Raw genomic sequence first — 20257 nt, 5'->3', positions numbered from 1 at the left:
TTTTAGTCACGTTTTCAGTTCCTTAAAAGCACACCTAAAAAAATGATTGCTGTAAGTTAAATAATTAAGATTGAAAGGATAATTTTTCATGGGAATTTTGGGGTGAACCCCACGTTCGTTACATAGCCATTTGAATAATCAATAAACAGAATTTAGCATGAAAACCTATCTAGCAGTAACACTACATGTAGGAAGACAAAGGTAAATGAAAGAGAGTAAAAACTCCAATATTTTTTTTTTACTAGACAGTCCTGTGTTTACAGCTAAACACCCATCATGACTTTATTTTCATATGTTTTGTCTTCAGTATTAACTTGAAAGAATATGAAACATGCAGAGGTCGAAGATCAAGGTCCTTTTCCTGACATGGAATATTTTACTGTAGGACTCATGGACTGCTTACCCTCAGCAGTATGAAAATCTTCTCATTGCCCTTAGGCTGTTGTATTGCGAAAGGTTGCAGTGTAATATATGCCTCCTGCTTCCTTATTTCTCCTTGCATGGGGCCACCTGAAATAGCTTTTCCAAAAAGTCCTTGAAAATTTAGGATCCTCCCTTTTCATTGTCACAGTTCTTTGGGGTCACTAGTCATCTACCTCCTTGGTATATCTTTGTCCCTCCACCTTTATTTTTAAATTATCAGTGTTTGGCATTAAAGTACAGCTTAACTGGACTTTAGACTTTGTATTAGGCTATGGGAAAGAAAAGAAGTGATGCTCTGGAGATGGAGCAAAAAATAAGGAATGGAAAATGATTTAACTTTTGACACCATCTATATTACATGGCAATATTCACAGATTTCAACTGTTTGCTGTACAGTGAAAATGAAGTCTCTATTTAGTTAAGTGGGCAAATGTTCTTGAGTTATGCAAAGTCAAAACCTGTTAAAAACAAACCTGTCAGCAAGCAGCCTGCAAGTAAATTAAACTGTTGATCATAAAGAGGATGCATCTAGTTTTTATTCTCAGAAAGCTAATCAATGCAAAGTGATATGCTATTTTAGCCACTAAGGGCTCATCGAACCATAGGGTTATCGTAGAATTATTCCTGTTTTCATTTCAAGCTGTACCTTCTTCTGAAACAGCTTTTGTATGTAGATGAGTATCACTGACTAGAGGTGCTTACGTACAGATCCATCAGTTCTTCAGTGCTCAGCACCTCTACATCTGACTTGTGAGCTCCTAGCTCTGGGGACAGAAAAAAGAAATCTGTCTTAGAGACCAAAGTTCCTTGTCCAGTGGATAGACAGAAATCTGTGTATAAGAATGGGATGAAGTATTGCAAAGTCTTGTCCATAAACGCCAGTAATGAAAATTGCAAAGGACTACAAAGAACTATAAATATAAAATCCGTAGAAGATGGAAAACAGAGATACTCTGTAGACATATCCAGAAGGCTTAGATTTTGGAACAGACCTTATTGGGAAGTAGCCGAATTGCTGTCACTGAGGTCTTTCAAGAAGATATTAGACAGAATCTAGGAAGGACATTCTGGGCACATTGGAGCTTGATTCAGAACAAGGCAGCACATACTTGGTGGGAAGAAATCATAGAAATGTCATTCTGGAAAAGATTTTGGAAGTTTAACTGCTTTGGTCCTGCTCTGGATGTATTGACAACATTGTTATAGTAAGGATTGGATATAGCCATTTTCTGAACATACTGATATTAGAAATGCATGATTGATTCAAAATAATTGTGATGTACATGAAAACAGACTTTGGTTTTTGATTTTCTTGTGAGCTAAAAGGCTAATACAGTGTGTGTATCTTCTAGGGCTGGCAAACCCTTTGCTGTACCAGGGACTGCGACTTTCAGTGTCTCTAAGTGGAGGAGGAGAATGCTGTCTCACTGAACTATTGTGTAAACAAGAAATACTAATATGCATTTAAAAATTTACCAAACTTATGTCTAAAAAAATATAGTTGCAGGCTAGACTGTCCTCAGCTAGTTGCTTATGGACAAAATGTCACGTTGCATCATTTTTGAAATTAGTGTATTTATTTTTCAGCTGTATGCTTCAGATGAGTTCCACATGTACTCCAGATTTAACAAATTCATCATTGGTATCTTATTATCACTTGAAATTACTTCACAGTTAGGTCAGATCCAGGGTTTTAATTTGTTTTTCATAGCATGGATCACATTTTAATATGGAGTGTCTTGTGTATATCTCCTCTTGCCATTTCTAGTTGTGAAACACCCTTGTGGTGTGGGTAGTTATTATATACATGGAAAAGTAAAGTTAGGAAACTATTTCATGCAACTTTAGCTTCATAACGGTTTAATAGATGGGACTAGGGAGAGCCAGCTCTGTGTGATTAGCCAGGTCTCCGCTGCGGGCCATTTTTGAGAACATCTGACAATATTGTTTTGTAATATTGCACTTCTGAGTTGCTTGTCTGTATTAATTATTTGTTGTTTCTAGGGTTTCTGCCTTCCTTGAATACTGTCTCTCTTTCTATCTCTCTTTTCCTCTCTGCTGACGAAACCAAAGCCAGAAAGCAGTGTGAGACTCACAAGTTACTGGTGGTGTGTGTGAGTCCAGAGCAAGAAGAGAGGGACCACAGGCCAGTACAGGGTTTTCTGAGCAGGAAAATGGGAAGAAAGTCTGGTCAAGGATTCCTCACTAAACCTGCTCTTCGACAAAGTGCTGTGCTTTCAACCAAACACCTACCTCCGAGAAAACTGGCTGCTTTCTCTGGAAATTACCAGTATCTCACCAAAAAAAAAAAAAAAGAAAAAAAAAAGTTTTGATTTGAATATACTCCTGTCTTGCCTGGTGGCCACTGTAGCTGGATGGCTCACAACCCTGCTGATGTCTCTGACTGACAGCTCTGCCTCTACTGCAGCCCTGCTTGCACCCCCAAGAAGGGTGTTGGTGTGTTGGTGAGGGTAGGTGATGGGGTGCACCATGGGAGGAGAAGTCTATGGCGCAGCCTTCCTCCTGAAGGGAGGCCCCAGGCTGGCCGGAGGTGTGCCGTGCAGCCCTGGGGCATTTCCAGAGATGCGTGGGGAGCTACCTCTTCCTTTCCATACGTTCTACTCCAATGGATTTCTCTCTCTTTCAAAGATGACTACAAAAATAGGAGAGAGACTTCCTCCCTGTGCGCTTAAAGCCAGTTTTTTGGCTCTGCTTGATAACATAGGCTAATGAGGCTTAATACATTTCAATAGGCCAGTTTAGCCCATGGGTTTTGTATGCTCATTTATTACTTATCTGTCTTTTTCCTAATGAAGAGGTGCTGTCTGCTCAGTGTTTGTGATGAGAAAGTCTCTTCGAGGGCAGCTTAAGGGATTCAACCAACCGAGTGTAGTTTGGTCATTATGATCATGATACAAAGGTGTACATTGCCAGTCCAAAGAGTGCTCTGTTCCAGTGGTTGCAACAACAGACATTGAGTAAGCTCTGTCAGATGTATTAATACATATTTTATTTGCACATACTTGTTTACAACAGGGACTGTCAGAGATAGATTATAGGACTATAGGTGGATGGCTGGTCTGGCCCCAGAGGGGATTTCTCACGTCCGTATATTGTTAAAACCCTCAGAAGCCCAGGAGGACTCATGCATGGCTTCTGCCAAGGACATCCCAATGCAAAGGTCTGTGCTGCCAGCTCTGCTCCAGTTTGCAGCACCCGGGAACACCATCACGCCACTGCCAGGTTAGGCAGCTCTCACGGGGAACATAGTTCACAGGCATACCGTTTAGTTTAAATATAAAACATTACAGACACTGGCTAAAAATATACCATTTTGACCAATGTGTTACAGAGGTTGTCATGGGGATGTCTTGCTCTCTCAGTCTTTCATAAAGCCCTTATGGAAGCTAAAAACAATGGTTTCCTCAGAGGAGTGATGTGAGGAAAAAAGCATCTTGCATTTCAGCTGTTCTTTAATGAAATTTAATATGTGGAAATTAGAAGAGATGGTATCATGGGGCAGATGGTTCTTAGAAGGCCAAACCCACTGTGAAAATCTCTTTCAGTACTAACATGAAGACATGAATCTGGTTGCTCAATGGTTACTCACCAGTTCTGAAAAAAAGCATAGAAATTGTTTCCAGGTTCAAATTAGTCAAAACAATGTGCACTCTGTGACACACTGGACCTCAATTTTATGGCAAGAACCTCCAATTTCTTTGGCAGTTCAAAGCAGAGCTCTGCACTGCTCTGAAAGCTTTGTGGCAGCTTCATAAGCATTCCCAAGCTCTGGAATATACTGAGCAGTGAGCTATTTGATTACACATATTAAGTGGATTGAAATTGCTCCTTGTATATTGCTTAAATGAGGCTTGATCTGGGGTTTTGGCATGGTGAAGATGGAAGGAGCTTGAGACAGAGAAGGGAGGATCTTCCTTATGCATTCAAGCCAGAAGGATTTGGAAGAGAGTTTTGGGGATTTAATGAATAGCCACTTATGGCTCTCCCTGTAAGAAACATACAATAATGATTAAATTTTCCCTACTTTTCCTATATTTACTGTGTGCACTTGTCTTGTCTGCTGGGTGATGGGTGGTCTTGGCCTATAGCAGTTGCAGAAGATGTAGGGTGTGCTCCAGGTGAGCTGGAAGGTGAGGAAGTGCCTCGCCTGCAGAAGCACCAGGTTTAGCCCAGGCACGTCAGCCCCAGATGGGGCTGTCCTACTCAGATGGAGCTCTTCTGGGGACACTGCAGCGCATAAGGTAAGATAGTAATTGAAACCGTTTCTGGTCAGTCTTTCCTGACATAGATACTCAAAATGACAAATATATTGGAAGCTGAAATCAATGTTGGAATGTTTTTCCTTTCTCTTTTGGATCAAATGTTATTTTCAGATTATTACCACTGTACTGGCCAGTGCAATTCCAGGGCAAAGAAGGTTCAAATTTGAGTATATGTAAGTATTAGAACCTTTCTGCAACATGACACAATGCCATGAATGGCTTATATGAAGCCTTTAAAGATCTCACAGTGTTGACATCTGTCACTAGAGACAATTAATATATTTCTTCACCCTGGTTAGAAATGGGGTCAAAAAAACCCTCTTTTCCCCCCGATCCAATAAGGAGTGAAGGAAGATAAAATTAGTCCAAGTATGACCTCAAACTAAAGAATATTTTGGTTTTGTTTTATAATGAAGCTGTGTTTTGTAAGATAGACTATGGGGACAAAGGTAGTCAGGAGTAACTGTAGAAGTGCAAATGAATGTATTTGCAATGGAAGCGTTGCTGGATAATGGCCATGTCATAGGAGTCCAAGACCTGGCAGAGGAAATTGCAAGTCTGGTAGAAAAGATTTTTAATAATCCATGAACTCAAAGGTAGCACTTTATGATTGGGAGATAATGCCTGTAACACCCTCTATTTAAGGAAGGGAAAAATAATCTGGGCAGCTCATTAGTGTCACGTCAGTAGTATGCAAGGTTTTGAAACCATAGAGAGCAGAGATACAAAGGCAAGTAGAGAACGGAAAAAATAAAAGCAACAGGAGTTTTTGAAACGTGAATTGTACCACTTTAACTGATATTTCTCTTTGACAAGATAATTCTTCTTCAAAGGATGTGAAACGTAGAGATTTAATCTAGCAGGGCTTCAGTGCCACTGAACTTTGTGGGAGACTGAAGCAACCTGAGGGAGATGGGGATTTGTAGGCAGACTGTCAAGTGGTAAGGAACAGGTTAAAGGAGAGGCCACAGAGCTGCCTGCCTGAAAGGCCAAGGGTTGAGCTGGAAGAAGAGAGCCATGGCATTCCTCCTGCACCATCTGGAAAGCGTTCCCATTTAATCGTGCCATTGATAACTTTGTCACCAGAAGCCACAGCATGCTAAAAGCACGGGGTGAGGAAGCCAGTTGGGAGTCATTAGCTGCCAAGGGAAGGATTGAAATATCATCCTGGGGAAAACAAATGAACCTTCCAGATGGCGTGACAGAGGTGGGACAAAATGTGGCAACACAAAGGGCAAAGTGGAGGAAAAGAAGACTTTGGTACAAATTCTTTTGATGAGCCACCATAAAGTAACCTCCTATGCTGGATAAAGGTTGTTTACATTTGTTATATGGTCTTTAATTAGGTGAGCCCAAGTTATTTTTTCCATGGCAAGTTCCATGTATAGACTACATATAGGCCAGAGCTGCTCCAGAGGTGTATCAGGCAATTTGTTCTGGGGGACACCTGTTTTTTCTACTGCAGAAGTCGAAAGTATGGGCTGGATGAAGGGCAATGCCAAAAGAGAATAGTTAGTGCGTATGAAGACTGTTGAATACCTTCCTCAGGAACAGGACTTTTTTTCCCTGTAATGGCAGTGCTGCTTGAACCAAACTTTTCCATTTGGAAACAAAAGAAGGATGAACATCATGAGGATTTTTCAAAAATATTTATGAAATTTTGGAAAAAATGAAATCAGTATTTGGGAATGTTCTGATTGGCAAGAAAGCGTTGGCTGCACTACCACTTACTAAAAAGACTGATTTTTTTTTTTTTTTAAATTAAAATTTCCAGATGTTTGGAGGGGAGTGTAATAAAAAATGGTAAAAACATTTAAATAGAAAAAAACCCCCAATAATTAATTATATGCATACATGTTGGATCTATGTTGTATACTTTTTAAAGCTAAAGAGAATGATGATAAAGTGTTGTATGTTTTCACCTTTGTGTTCTCAGCTCTAGCATGGGAGGTTTTTAGGAGGTACTCGTTATAAATGGTTGCTCAGGAAGCATTTACAAATCAGCTTCTTTCTCCATTATTCTGCTCTATATTGTTGTTTTAGGAGGATCACGAATGATGAGACCTACTTTGCAGTGGCTGCCACAAGTTAGTGCTTTCGGTTGAGGAACGTTTCCAGAAGTGGTGCAGTCTGCTGTGACTTGGGGGAGTTGTGGGGGGTATCGGTTTGCTTGCTCTCGTGTTTAGAACATAGCAACAGGGAGAGGGGAGACGTAGGACTTGGTTTTTTCTGTAATCACTGGTGAGTCATTTAGAGAAAGTTTTTCAACTTGGGTCACTCTAATTAAGCTCATGATTCCAAATTTATGTGTCAGCCTATGCGGCATACGTTTCAGAGGTCCCAATCAGCCAGTTTATACAGGCTTCAGGAGTAGTTTTGAGAAACATATTTAGGTGGTGCACGTCAAACATCTGACTTCGAAAAGAACCTAATATTGCTTTTAATCTTTCTTGCTTTGGTTTCTTGTTAATGCGAGATCCCAAGTTGCAAAGCAAGATTATCTTAACGTTTTCCTTTGCCTTTTTCAAGGAAAAATTCTTGCTGGCTTCTAATCAGTGGAGCTTTGGACAGAGCAAGGGCTGAGAATAGAATGATTAAGCCTTGGTCAAAACCTTTCTTACTTCTTCATGACTTCCAGAACTCCATTCTAAGTCGCTCAGATGCACCTCCAGCACCAGGAATTAATCATCTGCTGACAGAGAGAGAGTAAGAAGCCATTAGTTTTATAAGAGCTTTTCCCCCTTGAAATTCCAGTGCCGGTTGACTCTTTCTGAGAGATGATGTTGAAACTGAGAATAAATTCAGTTTCAACATTTTCATATTCTTTGCCGTGGCTGCCAGGAAAGCACTGGAGACTTATGCAATAACGGCCTGGACGCCGTTCAGCGTTTGCTGTGGTCGTAACGGCAGGGTAATGATCTCAGCTCCATACATCCCGGGTGCTGGATGCAATCTGCTCCAATAGCCTTCTCCCCGTAGGGCTGAAACTTCAGAAGCAGTCTCTTGAGTTGTATTGTCAGAAAAACGCCGCGTGGCACTTGGTCAGATGGACGGGGTGGCTCTATGTGCCTGGCAGGAGAGCTTACCCCTGAACTGCCCAGCCTGGGGACCAGAGACAGCCTGGAGAAGAGGAGGCTGAGGGGAGACCTTATTGCTCTCTACAACTACCTGAAAGGAGGGTGTAGAGAGATGGGGCTCGGTCTCTTTTCTCAAGTCACAGGCGACAGGACAAGAGGAAATGGCCTCAAGTTGCGCCAGGGTAGGTTCAGGCTGGATATTAGGAAAAATTTTTTCACTGAAAGGGTTATCAGACATTGGAATGGGAGGTGGTTGAGGCACCATCCCTGGAGGTGTTCAAAAGACGGGTTGATGTAGTGCTGGGAGGTATGGTTTAGTGATGATGCTCCTTGTTTGTTGTGTGGGTGTCTATTTTTGTCAGTTAGGTTGACGGTTGGACAAGATGATCTTTAAGGTCCCTTCCAACCTAGAAGATTCTGGGATTCTGTGAAAACCCAGCCAGCAAGTGGATAAAGGAGGCAGTGGTGCAGGTGGCTTCACTGCAGCCCTGTGGTGGAGCAGCCAGTGAAAGCTTGCTCGTGTACCTTCAGCAGTGCAACCTTCCCACCAGCTTCTTGGTGCTCCCCTTGATCCTGCTGCGAACGCAGGCTCTTTGTACCCACCCAGATCCTGGGGGATGCAGAGGCCAAGGTGCAGGCACTTCTTCCATGTGTGCCTCTCTGTTTTTAAGGAGAACATCTAAACACCTGATTGTCTTTATTTTAATGCAGAAATATACGCTATTTGTGCATATTCATGAGGTGAATTTCATAATTCACCTTTTATTCTCCAGTTTTTTAGGGAAGGCTGCCTTGTAATTGTTTTCAAGAAGCTGCAATGATTTATTTCTTTTCCCCTGCATCAGACAGCCGTGTTGCTGACTTTTCATTCCAGAAGGAGGTGGTGTTGTCTAATGGCTGGAACATTATAGCCTTGTCAGCTTGTTTATGGCCCCTCTCTGTTCCTGCCCGTATGACCTACAGCACAGGGGCTAAGCTATTTCTGTATCACTTTTACTGTCTGTGAAAGAAGGTTAAAAATACCAATCTCGTAGGATGTTGTAAAGCTTTAATGGCTCAACAGTACTTTGAAATGATCAGGTAAATGATAGCAAATAAATGCCCAGACAGTTATTAGAGTTTGCTAATTCTGTTCTGACGCAAGGTGTCTAGTCATTTTGAATTGTACCTTCTACATTTATTTTATTTTAGCAGCTAAAGTGTGTTAGTGTGGAGAAACAGTGTAGAAACAGTGTGTTCGTGCAAACACAAAAATCCCGGAAGATGGAAAGAAACAGTACTTACATGACACAGGAAAAGAATGACTCAGTAATTAGTTCTTGGAAGGGAGCATTTGATAGGGAAAGTGGATAAATTTAAAGGGCAGTCTCGGTTACAAAATAATCCCCAATTACTTAATGTCTCACCAATTTTTCTGTTATTTCAACCCTATGAGGCAAACCACTCCCGATTATTCAGACAGCAGATTCTTCTTTTAAGAAATCCAAGCAATCCAAAGCAAAATAACTTGTCCTTCATTGAAGGCATACCTCCACAGGCTCTTACCTCTCTCTCTGACCTCAAGGTTACTTCGTGGAGATTATAATGAGAATGAAACTTGATATATTCTTTGTCTTCAAACTTGCAGAGTTGTGGTACCCAAAGGAATCAGTACTTCGTGATTTATGACTCCTCTACTTCGTTATGAAGAAACGTTAAACATCTTTATTTAATATGTTAGATATCATGTGATCCAAGTTTGGCTGCTGATTGCAACATGGTCACCCTTTATTCCCTAGAAAAGAAATACCTTTCTGTAGCTTCCTACATTGCTATCAGCTTCACAGTGCTATACCTTATTTGTATAATTGCAAGTTTTTCCAGTTGTCTGGGTAATTGTACCATCTGAGGGATATTACCTGCGTTTGTAGCCTGCAGATTCTTCTGAATCATTTCCTATGTTCATAAAATTTCTTTCTTTTTTTTTTTTTTTTAAAAAGGCCCAAAACCTTATGTAGACTAACCTGAGTGAATGGTATGTGCTTCTGTTCTCAGAGGGCTCCTGCATAGCCCTTGACTGCACTTCCATTAACACCAAGAAAAATTCCTCTTCTGGTTGAAAGGCAGTAAGTGATAAAGTGCTAAAGTGCTGTTTGGGTGTGGGTGATAGCATCAAGCTGCACAGTATTTTTAACAGATAATAATGAAACATGAGGAAAACCTACCAAAAAAAAAAAAAAAAAAAAAAAAAAAAGGGGAAAAAAAAAGACTACCCAAAATAATTTAAAATAAAGCTTTGTTTGAGCCAAAGACAGGACACCAAGCCAGGAATCAAACAGGTCTGTTCTCTGTTCTGCCTTTTGCCTGGAAATCATGTTCCACCCCGAGTCCACACTTTAGCCAAGAAGCAAAACAACATATTTCTTAGGAGACTGTGAGTGAAGCTGTAAATACTCCCTCTGATTGACTGTGGAGTTACTTGATTGCCTCAAGGTGCAAATTTTTTAAACATTATTTTTACTTCATCAGCTTTAATTTATACTGCAAAGCTGACTGGTAAAAGAAGATTTGCTGCTTGGTCGTGTCACTTGCTTCCCATTTCTTTTCAATTTGCATTTGGCTACTAGAGCAAAAATGACTATTTTTAGAAGCTTGGCGTGAAAAACAAAAAATCACCAGGACAGTACGATACTACTGAATTACAACTTTGCTCTTCCAGGACAGTTCATTTGAGTCTCACAATGAGAAAGGGACAAGTTACCCCAGCGGGCATAGAAGCGTGAGAGCCTCTTCCCACTTCTTCATCTCATGGGAACATGCTTCTGCATGCATGGTAGGTGTCACTTGCTGCAAGAAGGTAAAAAGTCTCCTAAGGAGACAGATGTGCTAAAGCCTGGCGTGAGAGCATGTGGGCTCCATGCAGCCTCTTAGCCTGAGCTCTAGAGAGAGAGAGATGTAAGTTTTGAGCCTTCACAGCCGATTTCTGTGGTTTCCTCCACACATGCATATACCACCGGTCACAAAAGATCTGCCTTACTTTGCTTGCTCTGAAGAAGGGGTTGCTTTCTTTTCAAGAGCATGATCCCAGTTGTCAAAAGATTGTCATCCCAGTGTGGTAAAACATGCACTCTGTAGAGGATGTAGAAAACTGCAGTGACCTAAAAACCCAGAAGGTAACAAGTCCTATAAAAATGAAAAGATGAGAACAACAGAGTATTGCAAATGTCCTTTTGTTTAATTGAGAAAAAACTCTTTAAGGGCCAGTAGGTGCTGCAGTAGTACTGGAGGATTAGATTTCAAGAATAGAATTTTTTACAAATTTACAGTAGCTTTTAGCATGTGCTTTTGTCCCATTGGAGCACCCGTTGATGTATGTGTTCTGTTGAACAGGGATAGGGTTATACACATTCTTTAAATTAAGCATATCCTTAACTGCTTAGTTTAATCAGAGTCTTAGTGGGCTGGATACAATGAGAGGAAGTACCTCACATCCAAGGGTGTGAAAATAAGGTGGAGAACTCTAACAAGAAATTTGAATTTAAGGTGCAACAGATCAAAATTCCTCTGAAAAAAAGATACACAAAGAACAAGTAAAAACGGTGGTGTGGCTTCACAAGGGACTTCTCAAAAAATCTGAGGCTAACAAATGAACTGTTCTGGAAATGGAAAACAGAGGTGGCAGCTACACAAGAACATTCTCTAAGTTACTGCTAGCAGGAAAAATGAGAGCTAACAGCCATGATGAGTTAAAGTTAGGCAAAGCAACACAATTCAGGGACAAGGAGGGGCATTTGCAAGTATTTTAGTGGAGTCTTGGGCAAATGTGAAATAGCCTGATAATCACTGAGAGGAGAGGCATTTACAAGTATTTTAGTGGAATCTTGGGCGAATGTGAAATAGCTTGATGATCACTGAGAGGAGAGTAAGCTAAAACCAACACCCCACACACCCCTTATTCCCCCACAGATACTCAAGTTCCTTTTCAAAATATGTTAGCAGGCACAGAGCAGTTTGGGGTCATAATTACATCTGGTAAAGTATCTACTGATTAAAATAAAAGAAAGGTATCTCAAAGCCAAGAGCACTTAAAAATCAGCAGATGGAAGTGTATGCATCTGACAGCATCCAGTGTACAGAGAAACAGACAAGAGGGAAAATCATAGGTAAAAAAAAAGCAAAGGATGGTAGTACACTTTCTAAGCTAGTGACTCCTGACAATTTTGTCCAAAAAATGTCACTACTACCAAGGCTGGTAGACCCTTGCAAGAGAGCTCTTCTGCCTAGTGTGGCTGTGGCTAGGGTATGAGTCACAAGTCAGCATGGGGAAATAGGTTTTGCGATTACTTCGAATATGTGTTGGTGGACCACTTGTGTTAACATTTATGGTATTTATGGCTGAACTTACGAAGCCTTCTGGGACCTCACAGCGAATTTCCACTCAGTTGTCTAGTTGTTTGCCATCTTTCATGTGTCTGTCAGTGAGACAGCAGCTCCCAGATGAGAAAAAAATGTACACAGGGACCATCTGGAAGAGCAAAACTTGGCCTGTATATCCTACAGCCACCAAAGCAAGGGCAAAATATAGTCTGTATGTCTCATATATTCCTCGCTTTAGTAGAAGTACATGTCCTGACATTACTTTTACTTTCTGCATTCTGCAATGGCAGCACACAGACAGCTGTGTAACACTGGCTTATACAGGAGCTACAAACTCTTGTGCAAGGAGGTGACTCTGGCAGAGAAGGGCTAAACTGGAAATGGGTGAGACCAGGAGTGCCTTGGCAAGGGAGAGTTAGAGGAAGAGTAGGCTGGACAGGGAGGAGATGAGGGGAGGGTAGGTTGGGTGTCCAGCCCAGGATGGGTTGGGAGCCATACCCATGCCCCCCGGGACCCTTAGGTCTGCACCCAGCAGGTGGGCACTGCTGGCGTGGGGTGGCCCGAGGGGTCTTCTCAAGGAGGTGGAGGAAATAGACCTGGATGATAACAGGCTGAAGAACAGTGGGTTGAATCAGGGCTGGGAGAAAGGGCCGTAACTGCCCCGAGGGTCTACAAAACAGTGAGATTTCTGAATTCACTGTTTCTCTGCGGCCAGCAGATGCCTGTGGAGATCACTGGCAGTCAGCCTGTTCCCATTCCCAGAGAGCTCTGTCAGCCTGCTCAGACCTCCGCTCGCTTCTCCTCACTCGGGTGCAGAAGCCTGGTGATGCTGTAGACAGTGAAGATCAAGACATTTTGCTGTCACTGCTCATTAGGTAGTGCCAGGTGTGCTGCGTGTTGAGAGAGGAAAGCGCACTGGGTGGTAATGGCATTCAGGGCCATTCCTTCCCTGGAAGATTTACTTGCAGGGGCTAAATTTAAATAGCGTGGATGATTTTAATTCTGGATTTCCTCAGCAGTATTTTTTTGGGAAACCTTAGTAACATGTTCTGAACAGAGATTTCTGTGCATAATTTCCTGGCTTTACTTCCCTGCCACCCTCTTCCCACAGGCTACTTGTCCAGAAATATTTCCTCCTGGACTTCCCCTTCCCAGCTGTGTCCCTCTGCTCTCAAGCCAGATGGATTTCCCCTTCTCAGCACCCGAGTCTAGCAAGAAGCACCACAAGTGCAGAGGAGACCAGGCTCCTGGAGACCAGCCCGGCGCAGGCAGCATCACTGGGCAAGTGCAAGGTGAAAATGGGGCAGAGCATCCCTCACCATCCACAAACTGTACTTTTTCAGAGGTTTCGGAGGTTTTCTAGGCATTTTTTGAGTAATTGAACCTCAGCTGGATTTGTAACATAGGAGATTTCAGGCTGGGCAGTTGTGTCTAAAGGCAGGGAATAGAAGTGAAATCAATAATCGGCAGTTCCTCCTGTCCCACCTGTGACTTAATAATGGTGAGGCTGTACCTGCATGCTGAGAAACATTTTCAGCAAAAAGAGTTACTTCCAAGAATTATTCTGTTGCAAAATGGAGATCTTGTTAGAAAGATTGCTGGATTCAAGTAGTATATATTTAAAAAAAAAAGGAAAAAAAGAGGTTGAGCGGTACCAATAGGACAGGTGTACATACTGGTTTTATGTTTATTTAAAGAAGAAAACAGTAGCATCCTTAATGCTTTCCAGTGGCAGCTGATCCACTGGAACAGAGCAACACTAGGAAATTTCTAAACAAATTAGTAGACAAGTTGTGAGTTACAGCTACGTATTTTTCTCTCCATTGAAGCAGTGGAATCTCTTGGATGAGTAAAATATTAGCAAAACCCTCACGCACTTCTCAGTCCCAAATTACAGTGTCCCCCTTGTGGCCCTGTTTGTGGCAATTTGTTCTCATGTGGAATGATCTCTCTCTTTCCCTCTCACATCTATGTTTGCTTTCTTTTTGAAACTTAGAGTGATGTCTCACAGTGCGAGCTTAATTTTTATGTGTAGTCAGGGCACACCAGGTATTGTTAAATAATTGAGAGGTTTCTGAACCGGACAGATGACAGAACGCGTGTGCCTGCTTTCCGGTGGTAAATGTGACATACCATATGGTTGCCATATTTATTTATACTATGCCTCTATGCTTTCTGCTACATTTTTATGAGTGAAGGCATTGGGGGTGATAGCTTGTTTACTGATATGTCCAAAATAGTCTGAAGCTGGGAAAGGCTGATAAACTTTTAACATTCCGTAGCTCATCTATCTCTTAGATATGAGTCAATATTTTAGCTCTAGATGTCTCAACTTAAGTAAACAAGGTTCCCTTGTAAAATGCCAGTAAATGAGTATAGGCCATGTGAAATCTGATGTTCTTAAGTGTATGTTAATAACGGAGAAGGGATGCCTACGAATGTTTGAATAGCCAGACCGGGCTGGGTATATAAATTCAGGCTCTGATGCGTGGCATGCCTTGAAGTCTGCTGCTTCCCTGGGCTTTTGTTCTGGCATCACCACTCAGTCCCTGTTGATGAGAAAATGGCAGAAAAATTATTTAGGAAGTCTAGGAGTTAGCAGATCTGCAGCTCCCCATCGGCGGCGTGGCACAGAGGTGGGGACAGCAGCTCTTTGTCACTCTCCCTTTCTGTCTCGCCCTGCGTCGTGTGCAGGTGATGGGTGCCTTCAGCTCACATCCCACCGCCAGGCAGTAAATGGCCTCTGCTTCTCTGCTGAACCGCTCAGTCATCTGTGTGAAATGTGGTTCCTGGAACCCGTCAAATATAACCTTAGGTTTTATACATTGCTGAGAGGTTTATGAGGCCATCTGTCTTGAACTGATGACCTGGTACAAAGTGTTTTCTCCAAAATTTAGACAGTATTTCCATAAATGTAACTTCTGGTATGAATTTCTGAGTTTTGCTATTTATCTGTTCCAGCATACGATGGAAATAATTTGATATCTCATAAATGGCACTAAGGAAAATTTCAGTGTTATGAGGTAGGAATAATTTCAAGTCTGTTTCAGTATGCACACTGAAAACACTGTTAGCTGGGTTTTACAAATTATGGATTGTAATTTGAGGCTTTTAGTAGCATGTTTACACGCCGTCTGTCTGTCTATCTATCTGTCTGTCTATCTCCAGGAGCCAAAGCAAAGCTCATCTTGTCACTGCCGATCTCTCTCACTTAATTCCTCATTTCACTTTGTTCTGTCCAGGATATCTCTGGACTCTCCCCTTGCCATCATAGCTAAAGGACTTCAGAAGCCTCATGTAGAGTTTATTAAATAATTCCTGAGAGGCAGAGAAGCAGAGTTTTCCAAATTATGATTAAGGAACTGAGACATTTATGTGGAAATAGATGGGATTCAGGTGCTAAATAGTTTCCAGAGTTGGTCTGAGAGGTTTTAAACTATTGGGGCTGGCTGCTATGCCTGTTGAAAAGCATTGCAAGAAACCTGTATGAATCTGTAGGTGCTGATGTGTTTTGAAATCTGATACTAAGAAACTCATCCAAGAGCCAAGGTTCAACACTGCAAACATTATCCCATTTTTATTTTAACATTTCAACAGACATTGTGATTGTATTTGGATTTTTATGTTTGGTTTTTTTGTCGGTTTTATCTTTCTCTATCTTTAAAACTGCCAGCTTAGTAAGTAATTAATTCACTCAGCATGAGTGGATTTTACAGTTATACAAGTATCAACGAGGATTTTTCTGCCAAGGCTGTGGTGGTGTTAGACGCTGTGTGATTCTCAGGGTGAACGTAAGCATGGCACCAAACTTAAAAATGGGAGGTAAGCTTTTGGATTCATATGGAAACATCTAAAAAGTAATTTTTTTCAGACATAATGAGTATTTGTCAAGTATATGTCACACAGAAGGACATATTTATCTTTTGTGGACCATACACACGTTTCTGAGTTTGCCAGCTTGCCTGGTCATACTCTTGCAAGAAGAGATTGATCTATAGGTTAATTATTTCATAGTTACTGTATGTTCGTTGTTAGTCCCTAAAAGACTGCGTGACTGGTCCCTCAGAAAGGCTCCCTCTTCCCAGGCAGGACCCATGCAGCTCATAGGGATGTAAACACACAGCATAGAGATGTCAAAAGCAGCCCAGCTTTCAGCAATCTGGATATTTATGCAAGTAATCCAAAACTCTTGGGCTTGCAAAATCTATTTTTTAAAACGGTCTCATTAACTCTTTTTATTTGAATGCCTCAACAAATAGTTGTTTTACGTGAAGAAGATGTTAACAGAGCTTCTCTGCTTTGCTGATTACAGATTTATAATTTTGAATATCTGTTACAATATTCTGTGGTTTGCTATTTCTATTTTTGGCTTTTTGGCTTAACCCAGGCCAGTTAACTCAGCCTCTGGAGGTAACGGAGGAACTCCAGAATATCACTTAACAGCGAGCAAAAGCCGTGCTATACAATACCATTGTGGATGATTTTAACAAGTTCCCATCTCAAAATTCATCAGACTTCTTGGAAGAAAAGCAACTTTGTCCTGAAAATAAAAGATATGTGTCCACAAAGGGCATCAAATCTTCCTAATATGGCCATTTTAATTTCATTTTTATATTTTTAATGAATGTTCGCAGAGTAATAGAGAGCGAATTCCTGGATCCTTTGGACTGTAAATTTCTCAGTCAGCCATTCTCTGGCGGTGTTACAGAACGGGTTTATTTTAATTTAAAGCCATGCTGGGAAGCGTGGGATGTTTATATGCTCAGTTCAGATGTTCTGCCCACGCGGAGCCGCCGTATCCTCAAGATAACCTCTTGCCTTCTCACTGTCCCTGCACTGGGTCACCCTCCTACAGGTTCTTCCCCAGGCCTGGAGAAGGAGGGGTGGCTGTCTGTGAGGCCACCTCCTCGTGCTGGCCTAAGGCTGCTCCTGCCCCCCACACATGGTTCCTCCGTGCTGGCCCGTGGGGCTGATGCTGCCCTGGCTGGCAGTGGCAGAGGGGCCAAGGGCTGGGTGTTTTGGCAAAAAACATGCATAATGCACCTGGCCAATTGCTTCATGCAGAGGCAAGCCCGTGTGTAGCAAGAATAGTTATTTTGATATTTGAGTGCCGAAAAGTGTGAGGGGTGTGGAAGAAAAGACAGAGTACGGTAACAGGCAGCCTGAGAAGGTGTAGAGAAATATCAGAAAATGCTAATTCGTGGGCTACAAATGGCTGGGTGGCATTTGCAGAGGAAGAAAAAATTTCGATCTTAAAAAAAATGCTTAGAGTAGGAATATTTTAGTCTGCACATTGATCATTTATTAGCGGCTGAAATTTGTAAACAATATTTCTGATGCAGATTACTTTAATCTTATCCCCCTTTGCATTAGCACACCCTAGCTCTGCTCCCCAAGCCTGAGGTGCTTGTGGGTCTGTGGTGTGCCAGCGCCAAAGGGCTAGGGCTGCTCCTGCGGCACCGAGTTTGGGTTTGGTCTCCCATGTCCTCCAGTGCCACGTGGGTGGGAGAAGCCCACTTGCCCCCCTCCTTCAGGATGGTGTCCCTCCATGTGCAGGCAGACCCCTGGGGCAGTGTGAGGGAAGGATACCTCTCTCGAGTACCAGTGGGACACAGCTTGTCGTATGTGATTGTCACGGCCAGGCACTGGCTGTGGTGTGGAGGGAGCTCATTACACTGCTGGGAGGATTTTCAGGCTTGCTGTGATTAATTACAAAGATAAAGTAAACCAAAACAGGTTATTTGCAGGAAGGAAAGCAAGGCCAAGCTGAGGGCTGCTGGGCCTGGAGCCCCCTTGGCTGAAATCCCAAATGCTCCCCACTCCATGAGGATGCTGCTGGCCCCTGGTGCCTGCATGGCCCCAGAGCTTGGTGGTGCTACCAGCTGAGAGCCAGGACTTCCCCAGGATTCAAGGAAACATCTACTTCTTGGTCAACTGGAAAATAATGGTAAGAAGTTATTTTGCTGGGACATCCCTGCAGTTGCAATCGTCTGGGCACTGCAACCCCTCTGGCTTGTGAAGCCTGTGTGCCCCATGGGGCATGGATGCTGGCCCAGAAGGTACACTCCCCAGCTGAGGTGGCAAGTGCCCAGTCAAAAGGAGACCATTTCTTGGCTGACCAGAGATCAGTTTGTTTCCCTGCTGCATTTCCCTTGCCTAGAAAACTCCTAGGTTGGAAAAAAAAAATATCAATGTACAGGGAGGCAAACATCTGGGGAGTGATTCTGGGGGCTTTGGAGATGAGGAGGATGGTTGCTGGGACCCATGAGCAGCCAGGAAGGCAGGACCCAGCCTGCACTGACCCACCACCAGCACCCACGCTCAGCTGCCCATGGCCAGGAGGAGGTGAGCCCAGTGAAAAATTGTCTCCAGTCTCTCTTTGCTGGTCCTGGGGTTCCACCAGCCACCCAAAGCAGTCAGTGCTTTCTGCAGTGCCTACAGAAAGGTATAATTTGAAAGTTGGTGTGTGTAATCAGGAAACCCAATACACCAGATGGAAACAACCAGCCTCAGTTGTAATTCAAGCTGAATTTCTGTTACACAAAGAATTTTTAAATTACCGAGCAATTTCCAAAGTCAGCAATAAAAAGCGGTACATATCAGCTCAAGGGAAGATAGACAAATTTATGGAAAATGAGGAAACCTGAGAGATAGCCACTGGCTGGATTTATGTTGTTGGGAATAGATGCTGAGATATCAATTTGTCTGTATTACTTACTGTCACAAATGTAGATTTAGATGGACCATTGCTTCTGGCTCTGACATACCTACGCTTTAGTGAAAAACAATTGCTTCCATAATACAGGAAGAAACAATGGAATGATAAAATCTAACTGTATTGGAAACAAGCTTTCTGTATGAAACTTGCGGTTTGCTGTCCATTTTGTTAGACTTAATCTTCTCTCTACAGCGGGGATTTTTTGGCAGCTCTGGTGATTCTGCATTATGTTTGTGCATGTTTTGCCGTAGGTTATAACCTCATTTTGTTCCTAGTTTTGACACAAAGGATGGAATAAGTAAATATAAGTGTATGTAAAGTATACACACACAGATGCATACACACACAAATAAATATATGTTTAGCAGTAGGTATTTGTGAAACCAGATGATAACAAATGGTTCTGTGATGCTGAGCATCCTACAGACTACCAACAGCAATTTCCTAGTGTGCATATGCTTAAAGATTTTTAAAGGGAATCTTTGGTGACTGTAGCATACCATTTTCTGGTATATGGAGTTTCTGATTAGATTTTCTTGGCCTGTCTTATTCTTTTTCTTTCAAGCCTTACCCTTGGGTGACCATGAACGAAACAGGAGCTCACTGATTCTGGTCCATCTTTCTTAGGTAAGTTCAAAGCACTGAGGTTTTGGGTGCTCTGATCCACTTCAAGCCAGTCCTGCTGCTGCAAGGAGGACATGGGTGATGTGGCCCTGGCTAGTCCACTGGCCATCAGCAAACACCCCGCTGGTGTATAGGGATGTTACGCTCTAACCCAGACCTCAGGTTCCACATGGGATGTTAGGGTCGTGTCTTGAGAACAGAAGGGTTTCTGTTAGCAGGTCTAACTTCAGGTAAAGCCATGTGCACACAGGATAGCCAGGAGCTCCATGTGGTGAAGCAAAAGCATTGATGTGTACACTGAATTTTCATGCAAAATATTATGAGGGTAACAAGAAGTGTTTCTTGGGGTGACTGGGCATTAGAGTTGGAGAGTTCTTCCTGAGACAGTAAACATTTCCTCCTTTAGCACCCTTTGGAGGGATACTTACAAATGCTCTTCAGGGATATAATGGACATGGACTTTGTTTTTTATTATTTTCTGTTAACCAATTATTATTTTTTTAAGGTAGAAATTATGAAATCACATTGACTGATTTCTGAACATTGCAATACATGATTTTTTCCATCCAAGACAATAAAATGTATTACAAGTGCCTTTTTAATGAAAGAGAAAGCAAGGCCTTCACGTCCTGCAACATCTGCTGGGAACATAATCTAAATTGAAAACGTATGCTGTTCTTGTGGGGAGGGAGAGGGAGAGGTCTTCCAGTGACAGGAAGTATCCAAAAAAGTTAATGCTGAAATCAGTAAAAAAACCATGCGTGACAGGAGGAGAA

General features: G+C 42.2%; 1 long non-coding RNA gene across 1 annotated transcript in view; it reads left to right on the top strand.

The window, feature by feature from the left end:
* Nucleotides 1–17769: 17769 nt before the first annotated feature.
* LOC106888525 overlaps nt 17770–20257 on the top strand; it is a 4827-nt gene continuing 2339 nt past the window's right edge. Inside the window, exons 1-2 of the long non-coding RNA XR_001412122.1 lie at nt 17770–18086; nt 19423–19484. This is a non-coding gene — a long non-coding RNA (uncharacterized LOC106888525). The remainder of the gene's footprint in view (nt 18087–19422; nt 19485–20257) is intronic.

The sequence above is a fragment of the Calidris pugnax genome, unplaced genomic scaffold (assembly GCF_001431845.1).
Source record: "Calidris pugnax isolate Ruff unplaced genomic scaffold, ASM143184v1 scaffold15, whole genome shotgun sequence".
In the NCBI taxonomy this organism is placed as follows: domain Eukaryota; kingdom Metazoa; phylum Chordata; class Aves; order Charadriiformes; family Scolopacidae; genus Calidris; species Calidris pugnax.
Note: the sequence above shows the minus strand (reverse complement) of the source record. Positions and strands in the feature narration are given on the sequence as shown.